The following is a 10,285-nucleotide window of genomic DNA, read 5'->3' as shown; positions in this document are numbered from 1 at the left end:
GGGGACAAAGTGCCCTCAGTGTTTTCAGGGCCACATCTCCCACCAGTCAGTTTCTGATGTTCTTATTGCTCGGATTACATAGGATGGCGTGTTCCAAGGAAAATGATGATTCTTGAAAGATAAACGCCATTAGTAGATTAGACCCCCTGGCACATGAAAAATCACTTTTGTTTTAGATCAGAAAAGAAACCAATTGCTGCAAAATCAATGGCTTTGCACTATAGCCCTGAGCTTTACTGCACTTCTGTCAAGTTTTGGTCAACGATTTCACTCCCTCAGTCACTTAGTGATGCATTAAGCACAATTCCAGGGCTAAACTGATATGAGGCAAAAACATGTTTACTCTTTGACTTGAATTTCTGGGAGCAGGCCACTTTTATCATGATTTCTTAGGTGGGGTAATTTTCAAATGAAGTTTTACGGCAAGCTTTATAAAATCTCACCAAACAGGCATATGTCTTATGTTTCTTTTTGAAAGGAAAACCATAGTTTCATTGTTCCCTCTCTTGGCACCCACTATCCAGCAAGAAACAGGAATGACTCTGTTTTTCTGATCGCTTTTGCAATTTGTAACTGAGTGAACAACAACAAGAAAAGTCATTCTGTTTGTAACTCTAAATATATCAAGACTGCCAGACTATTCAAGAAAAAAATGCAATCTTTGATTTTTACTTAAAGGGACATTTTATCTTTGTTGTAATGAGATTAATTCCAGGTCACACACCCAAAAAAAGCCCTAAATCTATGCAACATAGATAATGAAGTAACTTAGATTGTTGACTGCAGGTGAAACAAGGAAGAGTAGAATATTTTGTAGGCCTATTATGAGTAGAAGCAGGACGTTATATTTAAATTGCATGACATTAAAAGTCAAAAAGGATGGGAACGTTTGTAGTCAGAGAGTTTGGTTTGGTTCCTCATCAGCATCCTTTGTGCCCTGATATATCAGAATGCAACTCAAGTGGTAGGTCTCTTACTCTTTTTATCTTTCTCTGCCACACAGAGGGTACCCTACTGACCTTGTGGAGAGGGTAAGTCAGCAGCCCTGATCTTACCTTACCATTTATACAGTTGGGTTTACAAAAAGACATTCACTGCTAGAGTTCACGATGAAAGTCCTGCCAAACTCCTTGATGACCATGAGGTAGATCATCCACCCACCTGCTCCAGGTATGAACTCCCTCAACTTTCCTCACAATAAATACTACTTAGACTAGAATGACCAACCAGCTAGGACTGCCCATGACTGAGGAACTGCCTGAGATCTGGGACTTCCAGTGCTAAAATTGGGAAAGTCCCAGGCAAAGCTGAGGAAATGCTCACTCTAAGCTGGACCCCCCACCCTCCCCACCAGAAATGTGAAAGAGCTCTTGACTGGGAGCTGTGGACACTGGGCCCTGGTGGGAGTTTTGCTTTTCCCTTTCACCATACTGGGGGTAACACCTCACTGTCCAGGCCTTTGAGGTATACCATGTAGAAGTCCTCTCGATTGTCCAGTACTAGGGTAACCTTTGAAGATTTATTTCCACACTGGCAAAATGGGGGTAATAATTGTGCCTACTTCCTAATTCTTGAGGATTAATTAAGCTAATATTAACATGGATAAAGTGCTTACAGCAAAGCTTGGCACTTGATCAGTGCTTAACAAACATTACCTACTGTCATTATGGTCATTAGTTTCTGGATGGGAGAGAAATGATGCAGGACTTCACACTGTAGTTGACACTGTCCTAATGAATCTTAAGCATCTTATGCATGTTATCTTTTCAAAAGTAAGAAAGAAAGAGAAAGAAAGAAGGAAGGGGAAAAAAGAAGGAAGGAGGGAGAGAGGGTAGGAAAGAAGGAAACATTATGGTCAGTAAAGTCAGTAAGATTTATCTACTTTCTTAAAAAGTGCTCAGGCCCTAGATGTAAGGAATGCTACATTTAGAAGCTGCATAGAGAAGTCAGAACCAGCTAATGAAACTTAGGAGTCGTCTTTTTAGGTTGGAAGAAATGATCTAATAAAAATTTCTATTAAGGTCACAATTTTGGGTGAGATGAGTGATATACAAGACATATACGGGGGGTTCACATTATAATGGGAAACATAATTATGATGTGAATTTAAAAAGGAAATGCTTCTGGAGAGACAGCAGAACTAAAAGACCAAGGGACAGAAGGCTAGAATTAAATTCCCAGCTCTGACTCTTACTAAATGAATGACATGCGATAGAACACATAATTTGCTCTGAGCCTCAGTCAATTCCCTTGCAAAAGCAGAGATATTAATATTGACCTACCTCAATGGGCTGTTGTGAGAATTTATTGAATTAATGCTTTCAAATATACACTGTAAATGAAAAATATTATACAAGCATAAGGCACTTGCCTTGGCTTTCTGCCTAGAATTTATATTCTTCCAGGACAAGGGCCCACCCTACCCATTGCTCTCTTACCAGGCTTCCGATTGAATTCTGCCTATCTGATGGTATCTACGCACATTCTGTTATCTTTTTCTGTGGCCTGATAGCTAGGGCCTTAGTACCAATTGCCACTCCCAGAGATTTATGCCATTCCAGTTGATGTGGTGGACTTGCCAAACCACTGACCCCATTCTTAACTACCTTTCTGGCCCACCCAACACCCATAAGTCCAAGTTACAATATGCTCCAAGGTGTCATTTCAGAACTAGTCCCACATAAAACGTACTGAGATTCAAAACATACAACATTCATACCTAGTTTGTTTGTTCAGTCACAAAGATTTCTTAAAGTTCTTGAGACCAAAGTACCTTGTATCTGAAAAAGGTGATATCCACAGCAATACATATAAATATAAATGAATGTATATTCACCAATTTACTTTAAGTTTTTATCTCCATAAAAAATAAAGGCTTCTGTTCATTCAAATAGTCATAAAAATTGCTTATGGTTGTCTGAGGAAGCCTTACAAATAGCTGAGAAAAGGCGAAGCTAAAGGCAAAAAAGAAAAGGAAAGCTATATCGACCAGTCTGAATGCAGAGTTCCAAAGAATAGCAAAGAGAGATAAGAAAGCCTTCCTAAGTGATCAATGCAAAGAAATAGAGGAAAACAATAAAATGGGAAAGACTAGAGATCTCTTCAACAAAATTAGAGATACTAAGGGAACATGTTATACAAAGATGGGCATAATAAAGGACAGAAATGGTATGGACCTAACAGAAGCAGGAGATATTAAGAAGAGGTGGCAAAAATACACAGAAGAACTATACAGAAAAGATCTTCATGACCCAGATAACCACAATGGTATGGTCACTCACCTACAGCCAGACATCCTGGAGTCTGAAGTCAAGTGGGCCTTAGGAAACATCGCTATGAACAAAGGTGGTGGAGGTGATAGAATTCCAGTTGAGCTATTTCAAATCCTAAAAGATGATGCTGTGAAAGTGCTGCACTCAATATGCCAGCAAATTTAGAAAACTTAGCAGTGGCCACAGGACTGGAAATGGTCAGTTTTCATTCCAGTCCCAAAGAAAGGCAATGCCAAACAATGTTCACTCATGTTGCACTCATCTCACACACTATCAAAGTAATCTTCAAAATTCTCCAAGCCAGGCTTCAATGGTACATGAACCGAGAACTTTCAGATGTTCAAACTGGATTTAGAAAAAGCAGAGGAACAAGAGATCAAATTGCCAACATCTGCTGGATCATCAAAAAAGCAAGAGAGTTCCAGAAAAACATCTACTTTTGCTTTATTGACTATGCCAAAGCCTTTGACTGTGTAGTTCACAGCCAACTGTGGAAAATTCTTCAAGAGATGAGAATACCAGAATACCTTCTGTGCTTCCTGAGAAATCTGTATGCAGGTCAAGAAGCAACAGTTAGAATTGGACATGGAACAACAGACTAGTTCCAAATCGGGAAAGGAGTACGTCAAGGTTGAATATTGTCACCCTGCTTATTTAACTTATATGCAGAGTACATCATGTGAAATGCCAGGCTGGATGAAGCACACACTGGAATCAAGATTACCAGCAAAAATAGCAATAAGCTCAGATAGGCAGATGACACCACCCTTATGGCAGAAAGTGAAGAGGAACTGAGGAACCTCTTAATGAAAGTGAAAGAGGAGAGTGAAAAAGCTGGCTTAAAATTCAACATTCAGAAAACTAAGATCATGGCATCCAGTCCCATCACTTCATGACAAATAGACTGGGAAACAATGGAAACAGTGACAGACTTTATTTGCTTGAGCTCCAAAATCACTGCAGATGGTGACTGCAGCCATGAAATTAAAAGATACTTACTTCTCGGAAGAAAAGTTATGACCAACCTAGACAGCATATTAGGAGAAGGCAATGACAACCCACTCCAGTACTCTTGCCTGGAAAATCCCATGGACGGAGGAACCTGGTAGGCTGCAGTCCATGGGGTCGCACAGAGTCGGACACGACTGAAGCGACTTAGCATATTAAAAAGCAAAGACATTACTTTGCCAACAAAGGTCCATCTAGTCAGAGTTGGACTATAAAGAAAACTGAGTGCCGAAGAATTGATGCTTTTGAACTGTGGTGTTGGAGAAGACTCTTGAAAGTCCATTGGACTGCAAGGAGATCCAACCAGTCCATCCTAAAGGAAACCAGTCCTGAATATTCACTGGAAGGACTGATGCTGAAGCTGAAGCTCCAATTCTTTGGCCACCTGATGCAAAGAACTGACTCACTGGAAAAGACCCTGATGCTGGTAAAGATTGAAGGCAGGAGGAGAAGGGGATGATAGAGGATGAGATGGTTGGATGGCATCACTGACTGGATAGATATGAGTCTGAGCAGGCTCCAGGAGTTGGTGATGGACAGGGAAGCCTGGTGTGCTGCAGTCCATGGGGTCGCAAATAGCTGGACATGACTGAGTGACTGAACTGAACTGATGTTAACAGTTTCTGTGTCTAAAAGTCTTCTCTAATTAGGTAAGCCATTCATGTTACTTTTTTGAAGATTCTTAGATCAAGTTTTTTTCATTGTAAATAATTACAGCTTTAAAATTACCAAAAGGTCTATACAATAATTAAATTTCTACCTGCTGGATCATTTTCCTGGGGAAAAATATTCAGTCACTTGTTGAGCTAAGTCTAAAACCAATCCATTGGATTAACTTATATTTTAATTAATATTATAAAAAAGGAAAATTTTTAGTTAAATAATGGCATGTTCTCTTAATATTTAATTCACAGCAAATCACTCTAACTACAAAACTAAATCCTTTTATCCTATTTGAGAATAATAAAAATACAATTTTAAAAATAATAAAAATACAATTGAGTCTTGTTACCTTGATCTTTGAGATTTGGGAAAGGGCGAAGAAAGGAGACAGAAGGATACCATGTGAAAACCCCAGCAAAGACTTTGTGCTTCACCAAGCTCTACTCAGGCACAGAAGGAAAAAAAAATGTAATACCCATGACAGGGTATTACAATTATGCCATAGAAGCAATTCTTATTCCAAAACGGAAAGCTACATATCAAACTAAAATAACTCCAAGTCTTTTACATTTTACACTGGACTAATAATTTTTATTGCAATTTTTAAAGGATGTCAGTTTCTACTTTCTAAGAAACTGAATTTAATTTGCTCTTCTCCAATTATTAATCCTCTTTTGGCTCATCCCTAGATTGCAACGAAAAATATTAGTGAACTCGTAATGACTTTACCTGAATTTTTAAGTAGAATACAAACTGTTTCAACTTTCTCATAGGACATGCCAGTCTGCTATAGCCAACTACGTTAAGGAAGTACTCCTCGTTCCATTGGTGATTGGGGATGACTGGTGATGGGGATAACTGGCAATGGAACTCAGATCTGGGTGAGTTTCAGCATCCATTGTCATGGGTTATATGCGCCCTGTGTTAGTCAGTCAGTTGTGTCTGACTCTGTGACCCCATGAACTGTAGCCCACCAGGCTCCTCTGTCCATAGAATTCTCCAGGCAAGAATACTGGAGTGGGTTCCCATGCCCTTCTCCAGTATGCTCCAATAGCTTTCTGCATCTTTCTTTCAAAGAGTTTACCAGTTTATATTTATATGCTGCTGCTGCTAAATCACTTCAGTCATGTCCGACTCTGTGCAACCCATAGACGGCAGCCCACCAGGCTCCCCTGTCCCTGGGATTCTCCAGGCAAGAGCACTGGAGTGGGTTGCCATTGCCTTCTCCAATGCATGAAAGTGAAAAGTGAAAGTGAAGTCGCTCAGTCGTGTCCACTCTTAGCAACCCATGGACTGCAGCCTACCAGGCTCCTCTGTCCATAGGATTTTCCAGGCAAGAGTACTGGAGTGGGTTACGATTGCCTTCTCCTCATATTTATATATTTATGTGATAATACTGCTGATGTCTTTCTCCCTAATATGACAGAAAGATCCATGACCAAAAGGGTAAGATCAATTTTTCCCACCAACGTATATTCCAGCACCCAGTTCAGTGGGTACCTAGAATGTAGTAAGTGTGCATAACATTTTATGAGAAAAAATGAATACAATATAATTCAGTGTTATTTTCAAGGAATATTTAAGAATGGAGAATTCTAGGCACAGAGGAGCCTGCTGGGCTACAGTCCACAGGGTCGCAGAGTCGGACATGACTGAGCAACTAACTAACACACAGTACGAATCACTTGGTATGTCCCATGTAATGAAATTCTGCAAGAGGTATTTTTCAACAATCAATAACACCACAATTAGAGTATGCCCCACTTTCCCTGTTATTTTTTGCAGAGGCTGGTTTCAACCTTCTCTAACAAACATGGTGACAGCCTCTTTGCACACTATATTAAGAGCATTCTATCATATATTTGGTGTTCTACAATTTGTCTTTACAGTCCAATAGAAAATTCAGAACTCCAAAAACAAAACACTCCTTAGAAGCATGTCCCCTAATCTGTTACACCAGTAATAGTAATATAAGAAAAAAAATTTTTCACTTTTTCCCTTCACATGGTGTGAATATCTGAGAGATCTCCTATGGCATGGTGGGGTAATTCCATGGTTCTCAAACTTCAGCATGCATCAGAATCATATGGAGAACCTGTTTTAACAGGTTGGACAAAGTGATCTCACTCAGAGTTTGTGATTCCACAGGTCCAGTGTGGGGTCTGAGAAATTTTGTTTCTAACAAGTGCCCAGGTGGTGCTGATGTGGCTGATCTGAGGACTATACTTTGAGAAAGACTAGTGTAGTTAAATGGAGAAGGCAATGGCACCCCACTCCAGTACTCTTGCCTGGAAAATCCCACGGGCGGAAGAGCCTGGTAGGCTGCAGTCCATGGGGTCGCTAAGAGTTGGACACGACTGAGCGACTTCACTTCCACTTCTCACTTTCATGCACTGGAGAAGGAAATGGCAACCCACTCCAGTGTTCTTGCCTGGAGAATCCCAGGGATGGGGGAGCCTGGTGGGCTGCCTGTCTATGGGGTCGCACAGAGTCGGACACGACCGAAGTGACTTAGTAGTAGTAGTAGTAGCGTAGTTAAAAACTAGGCTCAATTCCAGGTATATTCCTGTTTGAAACAGTCTCATACAGAAAATCATAAATGGTTGTTAGAAAAAACAAATTATCAGAGGGTGCTACATAACATATACTACACAATCCATTATTAAATAACCAGCTTGCCTTGTTTTTTTTTTTTTTCTTTTTTTCAATAACACATCTTCAGAGATTATCTTGTTTCACTTTTTAATAACTAAAATGGGGGAAGGGGAAAATCTCCAAGTTATTTTTGTCCTCAGTAAAAACCACCTCTATTGATTCCCTGTCCTTCAGTGCCTCAAGGGAGTCACTTATCCTCTTTAGGCATTATTCACTTATCTGTAAAAATGGATATATCAGTACCTATCCCAGTGAATTCCTGTAGGGATTAAATGAAACCCTAAACGGAAAATACTTAGCCCCCAAAATGGTCTGTAAATGGTAGCTGCTAAGTTTTTACTAATCTGTCTACTCAAGAAAGTCAATTCCAATGGTCCTGGGACCAGTGTCTGAAACTTCTATCTCTAATACATTAATTGCTTACAGCAATAACCTTAAAAGATGGAAGGTGGGAGGAGAAGGGGACGACAGAGGATGAGATGGTTGGATGGCATCACCAATGCGATGGACATGAGTTTTTGTAGATTCCAGGAGTTGGTGATGGACAGAGAAGCCTGGCATGCTGCAGTCCATGGGATCACAAAGAGTCATGAATGAGCGACTGAACTGAACTGAAAAACTTTAAACTGTAAAGAAAACGTTCAGTTATGTTCTAGGTATTCTGCTTACTTTGGCAGAGAACTGTTTAATTTGCAAATTTCGGCACAGGGCAACAAGACAGCATCCTCCTAAATACACAAAATTTAAAGAAGAATCACCTGGAGCACTACTTAAATATGCAAGTTTCTGAGCTCCACCCCAAACAACCAAAACTATCTACAAGGGAGGGGTCTAGCTGATTATTTAAAAGTAAACAGTTTCCCATCACTTCATGACAAATAGATGGGGGAATACTCAAAATCTTAAAAACTCAGCTGAATGGAAATAGTGACAGACTTTTATCTTTTTCGGCTCCAAAATCACTGCAGATGGTGACTGCAGCCATGAAATTAAAAGACTCTTACTCCTTGGAAGAAAAGTTATGACCAACCTAGATAGCACATTAAAAAGCAGAGACATTACTTTGCCAACAAAGGTTCATTTAGTCAAAGCTTTGGTTTTTCCGGTAGTCACCTATAGATGTGAGAGTTAGACTATAAAGAAAGCTGAGAGCCAAAGAATTGATGCTTTTGAACTGTGGTGTTGGAGAAGACTCTTGAGAGTCCCTTGGACTGCAAGGAGATCCAACCAGTCCATTCTGAAGGAGATCAGCCCTGGGATTTCTTTGGAAGGAATGATGCTGAAGCTGAAACTCCAATTCCTTGGCCACCTGATGAGAACTGACTCATTTGAAAAGACCCTGATGCTGAGAATGATTGAAGGCGGGAGGAGAAAGGAACGACACTGGATGAGATGGTTGAATGGCATCACCGACTCAATGAACATGAGTTTGAGTAAGTTCCCCGAGTTGGTGATGGACAACTGGCGTGCTGCAGTCCATGGGGTTGCAAAGAGTCGGAAATGACTGAGAGACTTAACTGAACCAATTAATCCAGGTGATTTTTCTGATCAGCAAGCTCGGGAAACATGGAAGGAACTTCTCACTCCCCTCTAATGATGACTATTACACGCCCTAAACATCGTTTCTATTTCTTCATTCAGTTCAGTCACTCAGTCATGTCCGACTCTTAGCGACTCCATGAACCGCAGCACGCCAGGCCTCCCTGTCCATCACCAACACCCAGAGTCCACCCAACCCCATGTCCATCCAGTTGGTGATGCCATCCAACCATCTCATCCTCTGTCGTCCCCTTCTCCTCCTGCCCTCAATCTTTCCCAGCATCAGGGTCTTTTCAAATGAGTCAGCTCTTTGCATCAAGTGGCCAAAGTACTGGAGTTTCAGCTTCAACATCAGTCCTTTCAATGAACACCCAGAACTGATCTCCTTTAGGATGGACTGGTTGGATCTCCCTGCAGTCCAAGGGACTCTCAAGAGTCTTCTCCAACACCACAGTTCAGAAGCATCAATTCTTCAGCGCTCAGCCTTCTCTATAGCCCAGCTCTCACATCCATACATGACTACTGGAAAAACCATAGCCTTGACTAGACGGACCTTTGTTGACAAAGTAACGTCTCTGCTTTTTAATACACTGTCTAGGTTGGTCATAACTTCTCTTTCAAGGAGTAAGCGTCTTTTCATTTTATGGCTGCAATCACCATCAGGCTATTGTTTACCAGGAAATTTCATAAGTCCTTTCTGTCTTACGAAGTTTGTTTTTTGTCACCTGGAGAGGCCAGCTGCAAACGGGGTATTTTTTTGTTGGTGCTTTGAAAAGGTTCTCAGTGTTTTTAGTTAACTCACCCTTTCAAACTAGTCGGAGCATGTGCCTCATTTCTGAATTGCCCTCTCTTGAACTTCCTCTTACAGAGTCTCCTTATTGATCTCTCCTTCAGGTCTAGCTTGTTTGTCCCTTAGCTTCATTTCTAGAGTAGAACATTTGGTGCTTTCCCAGTTCACGAGGTTTTGCTGGAATAGATGATTTCCAGGGATTTTACATGCTGGCCAAAACAGTTTGTTCAGAACCGTGACGCCAGGGCCGAGGGCTGGCAGCCAGTCCGGCGAGCCTTTCCTGACTCTGCACAACCACCCGTGACCTTGGGCGAGCGAGGAAGCGAGCGAGCGCCGCCTTGCCCCGCTCCTTCCCGGT

Source organism: Bubalus bubalis, chromosome 3 (genome assembly GCF_019923935.1).
Source record: "Bubalus bubalis isolate 160015118507 breed Murrah chromosome 3, NDDB_SH_1, whole genome shotgun sequence".
Classification (NCBI taxonomy): domain Eukaryota; kingdom Metazoa; phylum Chordata; class Mammalia; order Artiodactyla; family Bovidae; genus Bubalus; species Bubalus bubalis.
The sequence above is the reverse complement of the archived record's forward strand: the minus strand, read 5'-3'. Positions refer to the sequence as shown.